Genomic DNA, 14526 nt, shown 5'->3' with positions numbered 1-14526 from the left:
TCTAAGACTACTGAAAATAGTTTGGGAGATATAGAATCACCTTGCTTTACACCCTTTTCAATAGCAAAATTCATCAGTATCTTCGGCAACAATCACAAAGGCTGTGGAGGTTTCGTAAATGTTATGTAGGATTTTTATATAGCACTGTTCTACTCCTTGTTCTTTTAGAGCTGCAAACATAGCTGGGTGACTGATTGAATCAAAGGCCTTTTCAAACTCTATAAAAGCAAGGCAAAGAGGTAGATGCTACTCATTTGTTCTACTAATTATTTCCCGTAGCATGAAGATATGGTCAACTGTGCTAAATGCTGATCAGAAACCAGCTTGCTGAATGGGTTGAGCTTGGTTGAGTGTAGTGCTCAATCTGATTGTCAGTATCCTAGCGAAAACTTTGTACACTATGGAGAGTAAGCTGATAGGGCGATAGTTCTTCATATCTTTGGTTCTACCTTTAGTACTATGTATTAGAATTATTTTGGCTTTATTCCAGTCTACTGTGCAAACTGGCAGTTATAAGAGTCGAGGGACATGAAAGGGAAGCAGTGGTTGGGAAGGGAGTAAGACAGGGTTGTAGCCTCTCCCCGATGTTGTTCAATCTGTATATTGAGCAAGCAGTAAAGGAAACAAAAGAAAAATTCGGAGTAGGTATTAAAATTCATGGAGAAGAAATAAAAACTTTGAGGTTCGCCGATGACATTGTAATTCTGTCAGAGACAGCAAAGGACTTGGAAGAGCAGTTGAATGGAATGGACAGTGTCTTGAAAGGAGGATATAAGATGAACATCAACAAAAGCAAAACAAGGATAATGGAATGTAGTCTAATTAAGTCGGGTGATGCTGAGGGAATTAGATTAGGAAATGAGGCACTTAAAGTAGTAAAGGAGTTTTGCTATTTGGGGAGCAAAATAACTGATGATGGTCGAAGTAGAGAGGATATAAAATGTAGGCTGGCAATGGCAAGGAAAGCGTTTCTGAAGAAGAGAAATTTGTTAACATCCAGTATTGATTTAAGTGTCAGGAAGTCATTTCTGAAAGTATTCATATGGAGTGTAGCCATGTATGGAAGTGAAACATGGACGATAAATAGTTTGGACAAGAAGAGAATAGAAGCTTTCAAAATGTGGTGCTACAGAAGAATGCTGAAGATTAGATGGGTAGATCACATAACTAATGAGGAAGTATTGAATAGGCTTGGGGAGAAGAGAAGTTTGTGGCACAACTTGACCAGAAGAAGGGATCGGTTGGTAGGACATGTGTTGAGGCATCAAGGGATCACCAATTTAGTATTGGAGGGCAGCGTGGAGGGTAAAAATCGTAGAGGGAGACCAAGAGATGAATACACTAAGCAGATTCAGAAGGATGTAGGTTGCAGTAGGTACTGGGAGATGAAAAAGCTTGCACAGGGTAGAGTAGCATGGAGAGCTGCATCAAACCAGTCTCAGGACTGAAGACCACAACAACAACAACTGTGCAAACAACCTCAAAATATCTCAGCTAAATGCTTTATGGATTCCTCATCCATCAGCTTTAGAACATCGACTGGGAGGTCATCGCTACCTGGAGCAGACCCTTTTTTTTCATATTGTCTATTGCATGTTTGACTTCTGATTGGAGTATTTCTGAATGTGGGAGACAGAAGCATCCAATTCGTCTAGGATCAAGGTATCATCGTCGATATTACTGTATAGGTTAGTATAGAAATTTCCAATATATTCAAGTATTTTTTCCTTGTCTGTAATTCGGTCTTGATCTGTGTCTAGTGCTATTATCTGATTCCTTCCAATCATAAGCATTCACTTGGCTTTCTTTAAACTAATTTTATTCTCAAGACTGGCTTTTAGCGTGTGTTCTTCATTATTCCTGATGTCGTCTTTCATGCTCTTTCTCAGAGCTTTGCACAGCTCTGCGTATTGTATCTTATCTTTGTCTGTATCAGCTTTCATTTGTCTTCTCTTGTCCATCACACCTGTTGTTTTATTTGTCAGTTTCTTGGGTTGGTTTTGAGATTTACATAAGCCACCCACTTCTTCAGCTGTCGTAATTAGTACCTTTGATACTTCTTCTGCTTCACATTCTTTTAATTTTCTCTGAATTCTTTCTTGAAATTCCTCTTTCCGTTCTTCCAGATTTTTGACATTTAAAATTTTACTTTTTCATTTAATTAGTTTTAAGGTAGCCCATGTCCATCCAAATATTCATTACAGTGTCGTGTAAAAGTTTGATGTAAACTTATCAAGAAATTATTGTGATGATTTTTGGTAGCAATGTTTCCCTTATTAGTCTCTCATATAAAAATTTTAAGTAAGTTAGTCAAGAACTTTGGAAGATTTTTGGTAACACTGCTTCCCATTTATATTACATATATATTTACATATTACATATGTTAAAAATATATAGACTATGCCTGTCTGAATGTTTATTAGAGTACCATGTAAAAATTTTATGTTACCAGCCACGAACTTTTAGAGTTGTGGTTTTTTTTTTTTTTTTTTAAATAACATTTTCGTCCGAATGTTTGTTGGAATATTATGTGACAAAGTAAATCACTGAAGTACTTTTTGAGATTTTTGACAAAAAATGTGAAAAAACAACTTGTCTTTATGCAGTAGTATGGATTACAGTTTGGGTAAATGGTAATGAAATATATTCAGAGACTATAGAAGCAGCATCGGTGCAGTGATCTAAATGAACACTTTGCAATCTGTAGCAGAGTGTGTAGTCTGTTTTTACAGAATGTTTTTTGGTTAGGGGAGCTGTGTATCATTTACAGTGTGTACACAGCCAATCTAGTGACATGTGACATTCAAGTATGATAATGATAATCGTGGAAGTTTAGTTCTAAGATTATATTTAAAAAAATATTATTGAGCTCTTACTAAGACCAGATAAAGCAACACAGTGGACATACACAAAGACTGCAAAACTTTTCAGACTTTGGAATTCCTTCTTCCAGAGCTAAAAGAGAGTTAGGAAATAGTTAAGAGGAGGCTATATCAAAAATAATGAAAAAGTGAAGTGAAATATGGTTGAGCAATATAAAATTAAGAAACTGGAATGAAAATAAGGCAGTAGGGGTGCAGCTGATGACGTTTAAGAATTTTAATGTCTGATGTGCCACTGTTCAGTAAGTATATGATGTGCCACTGTTCAGTAAGTATACAGCTGTCGTGACTGTCAGCTGCTTGCATTGTAGGTAATAATCATGTCTCAGCTGGTCAATTCACTGGTCATACAATGACACTGGAAATTGTGATTCAAAAAATGGCAAACCACATAAAAATGGGTGTCCTTAACCACCAACAGACACTGATAAAATGGTTGACTGGAACACACCAAGCACTACCCAAAGACAGTGCCTAAAGGCATTCACACAATTACTGTGAAACCAAAGGTCCTAGTTGACTAGACTCACCCAGTGTGAAGCCTGAGCCATCCCAGGTTACTTCAGATTCTTAACTTATGCTGGTTTAAACTCTGGAAATGTGTTATTGTACACACGCACAATTGCGTCTAACCTAGGTGGTCCCCATTAAAGGAGACTTGACCCAAATGTAGGATGAGAGTGGAACCACCTCTCCAAATCTCACAAACCCCCCCTGTCTTTGTCCCATCAGCTCAGTCTTGCCAGTTGAGAGAACGGGCAGGGAAATTGTCAACCCTGTTACCCAATGCAAGGAGACAAAAAAATGGATCGCTTTGAGCTAACGAGCAATGCAAATGCCCAGCCACTTCCAGATCTTAAAGCGCGGTGTGTATTTGGACATTGTGGCCTTTATCTTAATGACTACTCTCTGCATCCTGGATATCTACTTGACAGTGTGAGGGTAACACCTTGTCTTGTGTCCCTAGCTGCATGGACTTAACTCTGCCAGCTACTGTGCATATGCAATGTAGACAGGTCGCATGATGAGTCAGAGGTTTAAGAAGTGCTGTTGGAAACAGCAGACTATGATGACATCCTGAAACACAAGAAATAAGTGTCACAGAAATGCACAATTGCCAGCATTGTTCATTAAAAAAAACCTCCGTGGTTGTCATTTCAGTCTAAAATGGAACCAAATGAGGTTCACTAGTGATGGGCCTGGATTATTGTGGTGAAAGAGCAGTATGTGAAAATTCTGCAATGGGTTGGTAACAAATGTGTGAATTATGCACTGTATTTATGATACATTAACATCATGCAATCCACTTTGCATAGGCTGGGGTAGCGTACAGACGCTATTTGGTAATGATACTGGTGGGATAATTGTGCAATGTTGAATTGTGTATTTCGTTGTGATGAATTTTACATGTATTGTGAGAAGTGAATGTAACAACCATACAGCTCTAGTGTGAAATAAGTGATTATCCTTATTTACCAATGCTTGTTTTTCTAATGCCTCTAGCGAACATAATTCTTTTTGAATATGGATTGGTTTTCTTTTCCATTGTTTTTGTTTATACATTAATTTTTCCTTTCATTTGCCTGTTGTTCTCTTCTCTCTCTTATTCGCATTGTAATTTCCAAACTTTCATCACATCTCATTTTACTTGCATCTGATTTTCAACTGTGTCAACAACTACTACTAACTAAGAACAAGAGTTTAATACAGACTGACGCCTCGAAGGTGATGAGACCAAAACAAATAAAGTAATTCAAAAGTACACCTTATTACATTGTTGACTCATGAATGCTACAAAGGTTTTGCTATTTTTATGTAGTAATATTTTTCAGTTACTCACTATTTTTGAATTAGGATTTTGTTTTACTTCCATTTATTTTTATAAACAATTGTCTTGATCTCTCCAAGAATGTTGTTATCGAGAATATTCTCAAACTGACTGCACATCTAGAAACATTAAAAACGCTAAGCACTTTTTACGAATTGCGTAATTTTGTACTTCCACCACCAAAAATTATACTGTGACAAAACTGTGTTAATTTACAGAACCTCACTCACTTACACACATCATCTCCGAATTAACAAGGTAGGCAAGGCTAAACTGGACAATTACATAACAGTCTGTTGTTTTCCTCCTCTACTATTTAATTTCTGTAGTCCATTCTTTTTTTCATTTTAATCTTCATATTTTTGTCCTTTACTCTTTTCACACCCATCCCCTGCCGTCCCATCACCTACACTTCCACTTCTTGTTTGAGTACTGACTTCTCAAATACCTTATTTTAGCTACAACTTGTCCATAACTGCTCTGAAATTTAAATCTTCTAGGCAGGCGTTCTGTAGGATGTATATTTTCCATATGAGTATTGCCACACTATCTCAATATTATAATCCCATGAAATGATAGCATGGAGCTCAGAGTAAAAAAACCTAATTGGGATATATATTACATTCATTATATCTGTAACTGTTAATGAAAACATAAAATCTGCTAGGAAATGAAGCTGTCACTGTAAAGTGTGGCCATGTGATATGTCTGCTTGACTGTGCCTCACTTTATTCCAGAGTGAAATAGAGGTAAAAAGAGCAATTTATATACTGTTCAGAAATTAAAAACAGCAACAGTTTTTCATAATTGGTATTATGCTTCTTCAAGGAAAAACTGGAATATACTGTGTTTTTGTGTAGAATATCATCACTTTTAACATCAGAAATGAATGGCTCTGCATTAGAGCGGCATTGAGCGTGTGGTGCCACTGCTCGATAAGGCCGTTTGCCTGCAGGTGGTAAGCTGTGGTATGAAACTGACTCCAATTGGCGTCCCTGGTCAGTGGTGAGAGATGGGGGGTAGCCAAAGTGAGCAACCCATGTCGAGACGAAGGAACAGGCAATGATCTCAACCGTGATGTCAGTAAGGGGGACCGCCTCGACCCAGCAGGTCACACAGTCGATGACCGATAAGATATATCTGTAGCCCTAGGGGACCAATGATGGTGATATGGACTTGCTGGAAACGCGCCTTAGGGATGTCAAACTTACTCAGAGGGGGTTGGATGTGCCTGCCGACCTTGCTGCGGTGCCGTGAAATGCATACACGGCTCCAAGTGTGACAGTCATGCTTCACACCCAACCAGACAAAGTGCTCCGTAACCAGCTGCGTTGTGGCTTGTGTCCCAGGGTGAGCCAAGCCATACAAGGCAGTAAGGCCCTATGGCGAAGCGCAGCAGGGACCATGGGGCAAAGTGTGCCCATAGAGATGTCACAAAGGACAGGGATTGCCGAACCAGATAGTGTATGGGGCTGGACCGAGAGCAATGAGCCATTGTCTGATCTTAGTTGATGTATATTGATGTCTTTGGCTTGTAGTCGGGCAAGCACCTCCAGATTCAACAGTGCGTTTGCCACAATGTTCTCCACACCTCAGTTATAGCATGCATCAGAAGAGTGCTGACAGATGTAGTACCTATGGAGGAAACACCTCTGGGCGATAGGTCTTTAGCAGGATTATGAATACCATCCATGAGTGGCTTGTGATCGGTATAGATCGTGAATGGTCGCCCGTTGAGGTCACTGCAAAAATGTTTAATCACCTCATATACTGTGAGCAGTGCACAGTCAAATGCCAACCACTTGCACTGGCTCTTACTCAGTTTCTTGGGAAATAAGCGGAGAGGCTGGGTGGAGTCGACGATGTGCTGCTGTAAAACGGCACCCACATCTGAACCACTGGCATCAGTCGTGATCGACGAGGGCCTCAGGGTCAGGGTGGGCGGAAGTGATGACTTTGGCTAGGGCAGTTTTAAGGTTAGCAAAAGCATCGAGCATTGTTTGGGTCCACTCTAACTTCCATTTTCCAGTGGTGTTCTTGCCGGAGAGAGCATTGGTGAGAGCCATATGGACGGAGGCAGCTTGAGGAATATGGGAGTTGTAAAAGTTTGCCATACCCAGAAAATGACAGAGCTGAGCATAATCCTCAGGGAGAGGAAGTTTAAGTATGATTTCAACACGAGAGCTCGTCAGTCAGAGCCCGTTGGCAGAGACGGAATGGCTGAGGAAGGTAACAGATGTGGAACATAGTCGAGATTTATCATGGTTGATCACCCCACCGTAGGCAGCGAGATCGAATGGACTGAAGTGAGGTGGACTTGATGCTCCTCAGCGGAGGAAGTAAAGATAAGGATATCGTCTAAGTAAGCGTAAGCAAAGGCAGAGGGAGAAGAATGGAATCAATGAATCGCTGCCATGTTTTCGCAGCATTTTTCAATCCATGAGGCATGTAACAGTATTCAAATATCCCGAAGGGTGTGATGATGACCATCTTCGGAATATCCAGTGGTTGTATAGGAATCTGATGATACACTTTGGAACAATCTAATACTGAGAAAAATATAGAACCATGAAGCAACTGTATGAAATCTTGGATATGTGGTGTGGGGTAGTTATCAATAATGGTGTGGGCATTAAGGGACCTGTAGTCCTCGCACATGCGTAAGGTGCCGTCCTTTTTGGGAACAAGGTGAATAGGGGAAGATCAGTTGCTACTGGAGGGGCAGAGGACACCCAAAGCCAACAGATCCTGAACGATCTCCTTGGTGCGCAGACGTTTGGAGGCCTTAAGGCACCTGGCCTTATAACAAACAGGTGGGTCATTGGTGGTGTGAATCTTACAGCAAGTGCCATTACTGATGGCTGATAATCGCGTAGAGAAGTCGGCATGAGGGATCAAGAAGGTATCCACAGGCAACGTTGGTTCACTGACCATGATGAACTAGGGCGACATAGGCGGGGTGTCAGCTGTAGTCAGCAATGGAAGGCGCGATGCAGGAGTGAAGTGGCACAAAGAATCTGGAGAGGCGCATGCAGGTGTGTCTTGGAGATTCGTCCATGGCAATGTCAAAAAAACAGCAGGCAATGAAATGCTCAACACTGGAGCAGGTTGGCGAGAAGACTCTCTAGAGGTATGTGCTGGGTCGTCTCACTGCAGGCTGTAGATAGGCGATGTGTGGTATGCCATGCATGTGACAATTTTGCAGAGGCAGAGGTGATGCGGGCCCGTAAGTCATTGTTCTGTGTGCAGAGATTGTTGACCTACTAGTGCACATACAACACATCAGAGAGCAGTGTGGTTATGTGCTCGACCAGGGAAGCACACATGGAAAGAGCTGCTAAGGAGGTGGAGAGCAAAGTAGTGCTGAACTCAGGAATGCACGGAACTGTAGACCCTGATGCGTGGCAGAGTGTGGCGGGCTGCAGGTCTGGTGAAAATTCGTAATGGTGTAGAAAATCCAACCCGATCAGATTCATCCACATATGCAGCGTGGAAGATCCAAGGGAAACTGTGAACCGGAGAGAGGTGAAGCGACATCTTGATTGAGCCGTGGTCCACAACGGGAGAACGGTTTGTGACGATCAAGGCAAGGGTAGTGGGGGATAGCGTGTCAACATCTTGCTTGGCCAGGATGACGCTAACATTGGCACCAATGTCGTCGAGATAGCAGGTCAAGATATCTGTGGCACAGGGGCATCGTGTCGCTGAAGAAGATGGTGCAGCATCAGAAGATAGGGGCCATGAAGGTATTTGGCAGGATGTGGCACCTAAATGTGCCTGCCAGTCTCGTTTTGGTAGGCACAGGGCGCATGGCAATTGCAGACGGCATCCCTACGAGGAGCGTGAAACCTGCACAGCGGGTAGGCCGGTTGGTGGGCCGGCGCAGTGCGGGTGGGGGTTGTGACTGAGAGTGGTGTGCCCGGTAGCCAATGGGGCCGCTGCTCAGGTGAGGTCGGTGGCTGTCTGGAGCCCGCTGGCAGTACATCCTGTTGGCTGCTAGGTGGCAGCTTCTGATGGGCAGCTGAGGCACCGAGGCGAGCATGCTGGCCTCTGTTGACTGGGCATGGAACCAGAGGTGCAGGTGTGCCAACTGAGTAGACTGATGGAGATGTCGTTCGTGACAGGTGGTGTCAGTGACGAGTGATGGGGTAAGCCTGATCTGCCATGTGTAATCAAACTTTGAGTGGGTCAGCAACATGAGACAGCAGATAAGTTGCAGATCCGAAGGCATTTTGAACATCCACAATGTCCAAAGAGCAGCAACAGGCAATGCGTAGTCATCAATTAAAGCTTGTAGACACCGCCAAAGCTTCGAAGATGTGATGGATAACCTCTGCCGGAGGGTGGGAAAGGCACTTGATAAGCAGTCATTTGGCCATCGAATACTTGTGCGAGGCAGGCGGTGAGAGGAGCAAGTCGCTGATGAGGTCCATATGTATGTGGAGATGGCTCACCAGGCAGACAAAACGGGTGCCGTAGTCGGAAATGCCGTGCATATCCAGGAGGTGGTCCATTGAAGTGAACCAAGTTTTTGGGTTGTCTTTTTTGCAATGCAGGTAGCTTAGGGAACCTATCTGGTAACACATGTTGAGTCAGCACCGGTAGATGGAGATCAGTGCGGGCAGAGCAGGATACCTCTGGAGACGGCTGGCATATAAGCCAGGAAGCTGTGTCCAGTCGCAAACCCAATGATGAATGCAGTGCGGGTGTAACAGCCGGAGCCGTTGCAACAGCAGGCAGGGTGCGGTCATGGTGGAGCCATGAGATGGCGGATCCGGTAACCAGTGCAGGTGGAACGGCTGGTGCCATTACGAAAGCGAGTGGAAGGCAGTTGTGGTGCAACCAGGGTGCGACGGTCGCGGAAACCAGCGCAGTTGAGGCGACCAGCGTCACTGAAACAGCGTGCGGTGGAGCTGCTGTGACACTATGTAAATGAGAATGGAAATTTGTTGGCACATCAAGCCATTCCCGAAGGTAACGATGTACATGAAGGATAAATGGCAATGTCCTTAATTGGAATATCCTCCATGTTGCGGTTAGGCGGCGGGCTCTGTCTATGTTGTGGCTGTTGTTGTGCTGCCACACTAGGCAGCAGCCATGTTGAACTGGGTAAGGTTAGGTGGCCACCAGCATGGCCGGGTTTTAAATATTTGTTCACTTTTAATCAAGTTCGAAGGAGGTACACTTGTCCACTCATGGTCGCAAACGGCAGAGTTAAGGGGTCCGTTACACTGGCACTGAAAGTTACAGGTAGATCCATTGTGGCGAAAGCATTGCAGTCTGGCACGTCATGTGAGTGAATGATGGAAACAAGCATAAATAACGCTGGATGAGATGTCGATGGTGTCAGGGTCACCACTCACTTCGATATGAAATATACATTTATTGATCACTTGTACATATGATAATTTATGTTATGGCTGTTACACATTTTACATGCCAAAAGTAGACATACTAGTCCAAAGAAGAAAAGTGTCAAATATAGGGCGCACTGTGCCAGAGACGCCACAGATCTCTTCCAAATGACACCTCAGATTGGACTGAAGATAGAAGCAACGGATTAGCAGTTTTCCCAGCAAACCGTTAAGAAATATTCTCCCATGGTCAGTAATTGGCAGCACGTGGCAACAGATACATGAGCTACCCATGAATTACTTCCTATATGACACCATGAAATGTAACACATATTACAGTAATGTTTTGTGTACTTGTACAGGGATCTTCTTGAGCATCCTGCAGGAACCATTTTTCTTTATCAGGCATAGGGCCAAATCATGGTCCATATTGATCCACTATTGTGACGCTACAGATACTGTCTCAGTAATACATTGATAAACAGTGCCAATGGTTGACTGACTTTATTTTCTTTTGTTTGTAAATCCTTATTTATACATTGTACTTAAAATAATATCTGACTCATTATGAAATTAATCTTTCACTATGGTTAGCTGGAAAACTTATCAAGAACACACTACTATTATGTAAATGAATGTTCAAGGCAGCAGACTATAATAAAATGTCAACAAATGTCAAATGTAACTTTGTCTTCATGGCAACATATTGCCAATGAGGATAAAATGTGATTTGTATTAATATAATTTGGTTATCTAACAAGGTGAATTATATCAAACAATGGAAACTCCAGGTAGGAATATCATAAACAAGGCATGTCAGTTGCAGACAGGCACAATTAAAATACACTCACATCAAGCTTTTGGCACACACACACACACACACACACACACACACACACACACACACACACACAACCAAAAGCAAGCACACCTCATGCACACACGACCACCAACTCCAGCATCTCAGGCCGGAGTGAAACATCACATGGGATTCAAGCAGCAATCTGCAGGGGAAGGGACGAGGAAAGGAAAGGGAAAGTAATGTATGGGTAGGGAGAGAGATGAACACTGTCCGGTGAAGTGTGTGGGGACTAGACTGCCAACAGGTGCATCATTATTAGGTTGTGAGGCAGGGAGGTGGAGAAAAAAAAAAGAGCAGGAACAGAGAGTAGAGGGAAAGCTGAGTGGATGTGTTGGCAGAGGGCTGCAAGTAAACAGGGTGGGAAATTAGAATGCGGAGGAGATGATAGGACAGAGGGGGTGGAAGCTGTTGGGTGGAGGGTGTGGGGACAGTATATTACTGTGTGTTGAGACCAGGATAATTACGGGAGTGGATACTGTGTTGGAAGGATAACTCCCATCTGCGCAGTTCAGAAAAGCTGGTGGTGGAGGGAAGGATCGTGATGGTTCAGGTAGTGAAGCAGCCATTGAAATCAAGTGTGTTACGTTCAGATGCAAGTTGTGCTACAGGATGGTGTGCCTTGGTCTTGGCCAATTTGGCAGTGGACATTCGTGCTGGTGGACAGCTGATTGGTAGTCATACCAGTATAAAAAGTTGTGCAGCAGAGCTGGTAAATGACATGGCTGCTTTCACAGGTGGCCTGGCCCCTGATGGGGTAGGATAGACCTGTGACAGGACTGGGGTGGAAAGTGCTGGGTGGGTGAATGTGACAGGTTTTGTACCTGGGTCTTCCACAGGGATATGATCCTTGTGGCAAGGGGATGGGATTGGGAGTGGCATAGGGATTGACTAGTATGAGAATGGCATAGGGATTGAGTAGGATGTTGTGGAGCTTGAATGGGCAATAGAACATCACTTTTGGAGGGGTGGAAAGTATCTTGGGCAGAATGTCCCTCATTTCAGGGTATGATGATAGGTACTCAAAGCCCTGGCGAAGGATGTTGTTCAGTTGTTCCAGTCTGGGGTGGTACTGGGTGATGAAGGAGACACTCCTCTGTGGGTGGTGGGAGGATTGGGAGGTGTGAGGGGAAATGGCACAGGATATCTGTCTGTGGACTAGGTCTGGAGGATAGTGCCTGTCCGTGAAGGCCTTGGGGAGACACTCAGCATACTGAGCAAGGGAATATTTGTCACCCCTGATATGCCATCCCCAGGTGGCGAGGGTATGTGGGACGGATTTTTTGGTGAGGAGGGGATGGCAGCTGTCAAAACACAGGTACTGTTGATGGTTGGTGGGTTTAATGTGGACAGAGGTGTAGATGAAGCCATCAGAGAGGAGGAGGTCAACATGTAAGAAGGTGGCATGCTGGATTGAGGAGGGAATGAAGGAATGAAGATAGGGTGTCTTGGCCCTGAGCCCAGATCACGAAGATATCATCAATGAACCTGAACCAGACTATGAATTTGGACAAAGATCTACTCTCCTGCCAATCCGTGCAATGGAAGCAGTTCCTTACCACCAATCCCTCCAACCAAACCGACCCTAATTCCAACACTGGACATGCCTCTTCCAGTTCATACAACCATCCAACATACAACCATCCAACTGTGATTGTGCCCTCTCCCACCTAACCAACCACTGGTGGCCTTCCAGGAGTTCCTTACCTCCAACTTAACCTCACCATCCTGCCCCAAGACTCTTCCTCAGAACACCAAACTTTCAGTACAGGAAAGAACATCCATACACAATCTAAAAACAAATCCTGATCTAATCATCCTACCTGCGGACGAAGGTTCCACCACAGTTGTTATGAATTGCAGTTACTACCTGGCAAAAGGCCTCCGCCATTTATCTCATTCCTCCACCTACAAACTCTGCCAGTGATCCCATCCAATAGGTCCAACACAATCTCTGCTTAAGGCCTTGGCCCTTCCCGGAACATCTCCCCTGAATCCATTTTCCTCTCATTGCTATGACACCCCACGCACCCACATTTTACGTGTCCCCCAAAATGCACAAACCCAATATTCCTGGACACCCCATTGTGGCAGGTTTTGTGCCCCCACTGAAAGAATTTCGGCCGTCATTGACCAACACCTCCAACCAGTTGCCTATAATCTAGCCTCCCACAGCAAAGATACTGACCACTTCCTTAACAGACTCCTCACCAACCCTGTCCCTTTACCTCCTGGATCCCTACTCATCACTGTTGAAGCCATCTCTCTATACACCAACATTGGCATGCCCATTGTCTTACCACTGTTGAAGACTGCCTATCCCCATGTCCTTTCGACTCCAAACCCACTACCTCATTCCTGAAACACCATACTAACTTTATCCTAGCCCAGAACTATATCTCATTTGAAGGGAAGGTATATAAACAAATTCATGGCACCCACAAAACACCAAGCCCCTAATCTGGTTCAGGTTCATTGATGATATCTTCATGATCTGGATTCAGGGCCAAGACGCCCTTTCTCTTTGTTCCTTCACAACCTCAACATTTTCTCTCCCATCCGCTTCGTGTGGTCCTCCCTAATCCAGAGTGCCACGTTCCTAGATAATGTTGACTTCCTCCTCTCATCTGTCCACATTGAACCCACCAACCACCAACTGTACCTCAATTTTGCATCCCTTTCTCAACAAAAACACCCCCCCCCCCCCCCCCCCCCCCCCCCCAATATAGACTGGCCACCTGGGAATGGCATATCTGCAGTGACGAAAACTCCCTTGCTCAGTATGTTGAGAGTTTTGCCAAGGCCTTCATAGACCAAGTCCACAAACACATCTCCAATGCCATTTCCCCTCACACCCCCAATCTCTCATCATCCACAAGAACCAGCCACAAAGGAGTGTCCCCTTCATCACCCAGTACCACCCCGAATTGGAACAACTGAACCACATCCTTCATCAGGGCTTTGAGTGCCCATCATCATGCCCTGAAATGAGGGACATTCTGCCTGAGATACCTCCCACCCCTCCTAAAGTGTTTTCCATTGCCCACCCAATCTCCTCAAGATCCTAATCCATCCCTATGCCACTCTCAATCCCAACCCCTTGCTACAAGGATCATATCCCTATGGAAGACCCAGGTGCAAAACCTGCCCAGTCTACCCTCCCAGCACTTGCCAATCCAGTCCTGTCACAGGTTTATCTTACCCATCAGGAGCCAGGCCACCTGTGAAAGCAGCCATGTCATTTACCAGCTCTGCTGCAACCATTGCACAGCTTTTGATATTGGTATGACTACCAATCAGCTGTCCACCAGCATGAACAGCCACTGCCAAACTGTGGCCAAGACTAAAGTAGACCACCCTGTGGCACAACATGCATCTGAACATAACACACTTGATTTAAATGGCTACTTCACTACCCGAGCCATTTCGATTCTTCCCTCCACCACCAACTTTTCTGAACTGCACAGATGGGAGTTATCCTTCTAATACATTCTCCACTCCCATAGTTATCCCGGCCTCAACATATGGTAATATACTGTCCCCACACCCTCCACCCAACAGTTTCCATCCCCTCTGTCCCATCATCTCTTCCCCATTCTCATC

At 44.2% G+C, this 14526-nt stretch overlaps 1 protein-coding gene across 1 annotated transcript in view; it reads left to right on the top strand.

Moving 5' to 3' along the window:
• LOC124709924 (protein tramtrack, beta isoform-like) overlaps positions 1-14526 on the top strand; it is a 420548-nt gene that overhangs the window by 204122 nt on the left and 201900 nt on the right.

The sequence above is a fragment of the Schistocerca piceifrons genome, chromosome 1, assembly GCF_021461385.2.
Source record: "Schistocerca piceifrons isolate TAMUIC-IGC-003096 chromosome 1, iqSchPice1.1, whole genome shotgun sequence".
NCBI classification, from domain to species: domain Eukaryota; kingdom Metazoa; phylum Arthropoda; class Insecta; order Orthoptera; family Acrididae; genus Schistocerca; species Schistocerca piceifrons.
The sequence above is the reverse complement of the archived record's forward strand: the minus strand, read 5'-3'. Positions and strand labels throughout refer to the sequence as shown.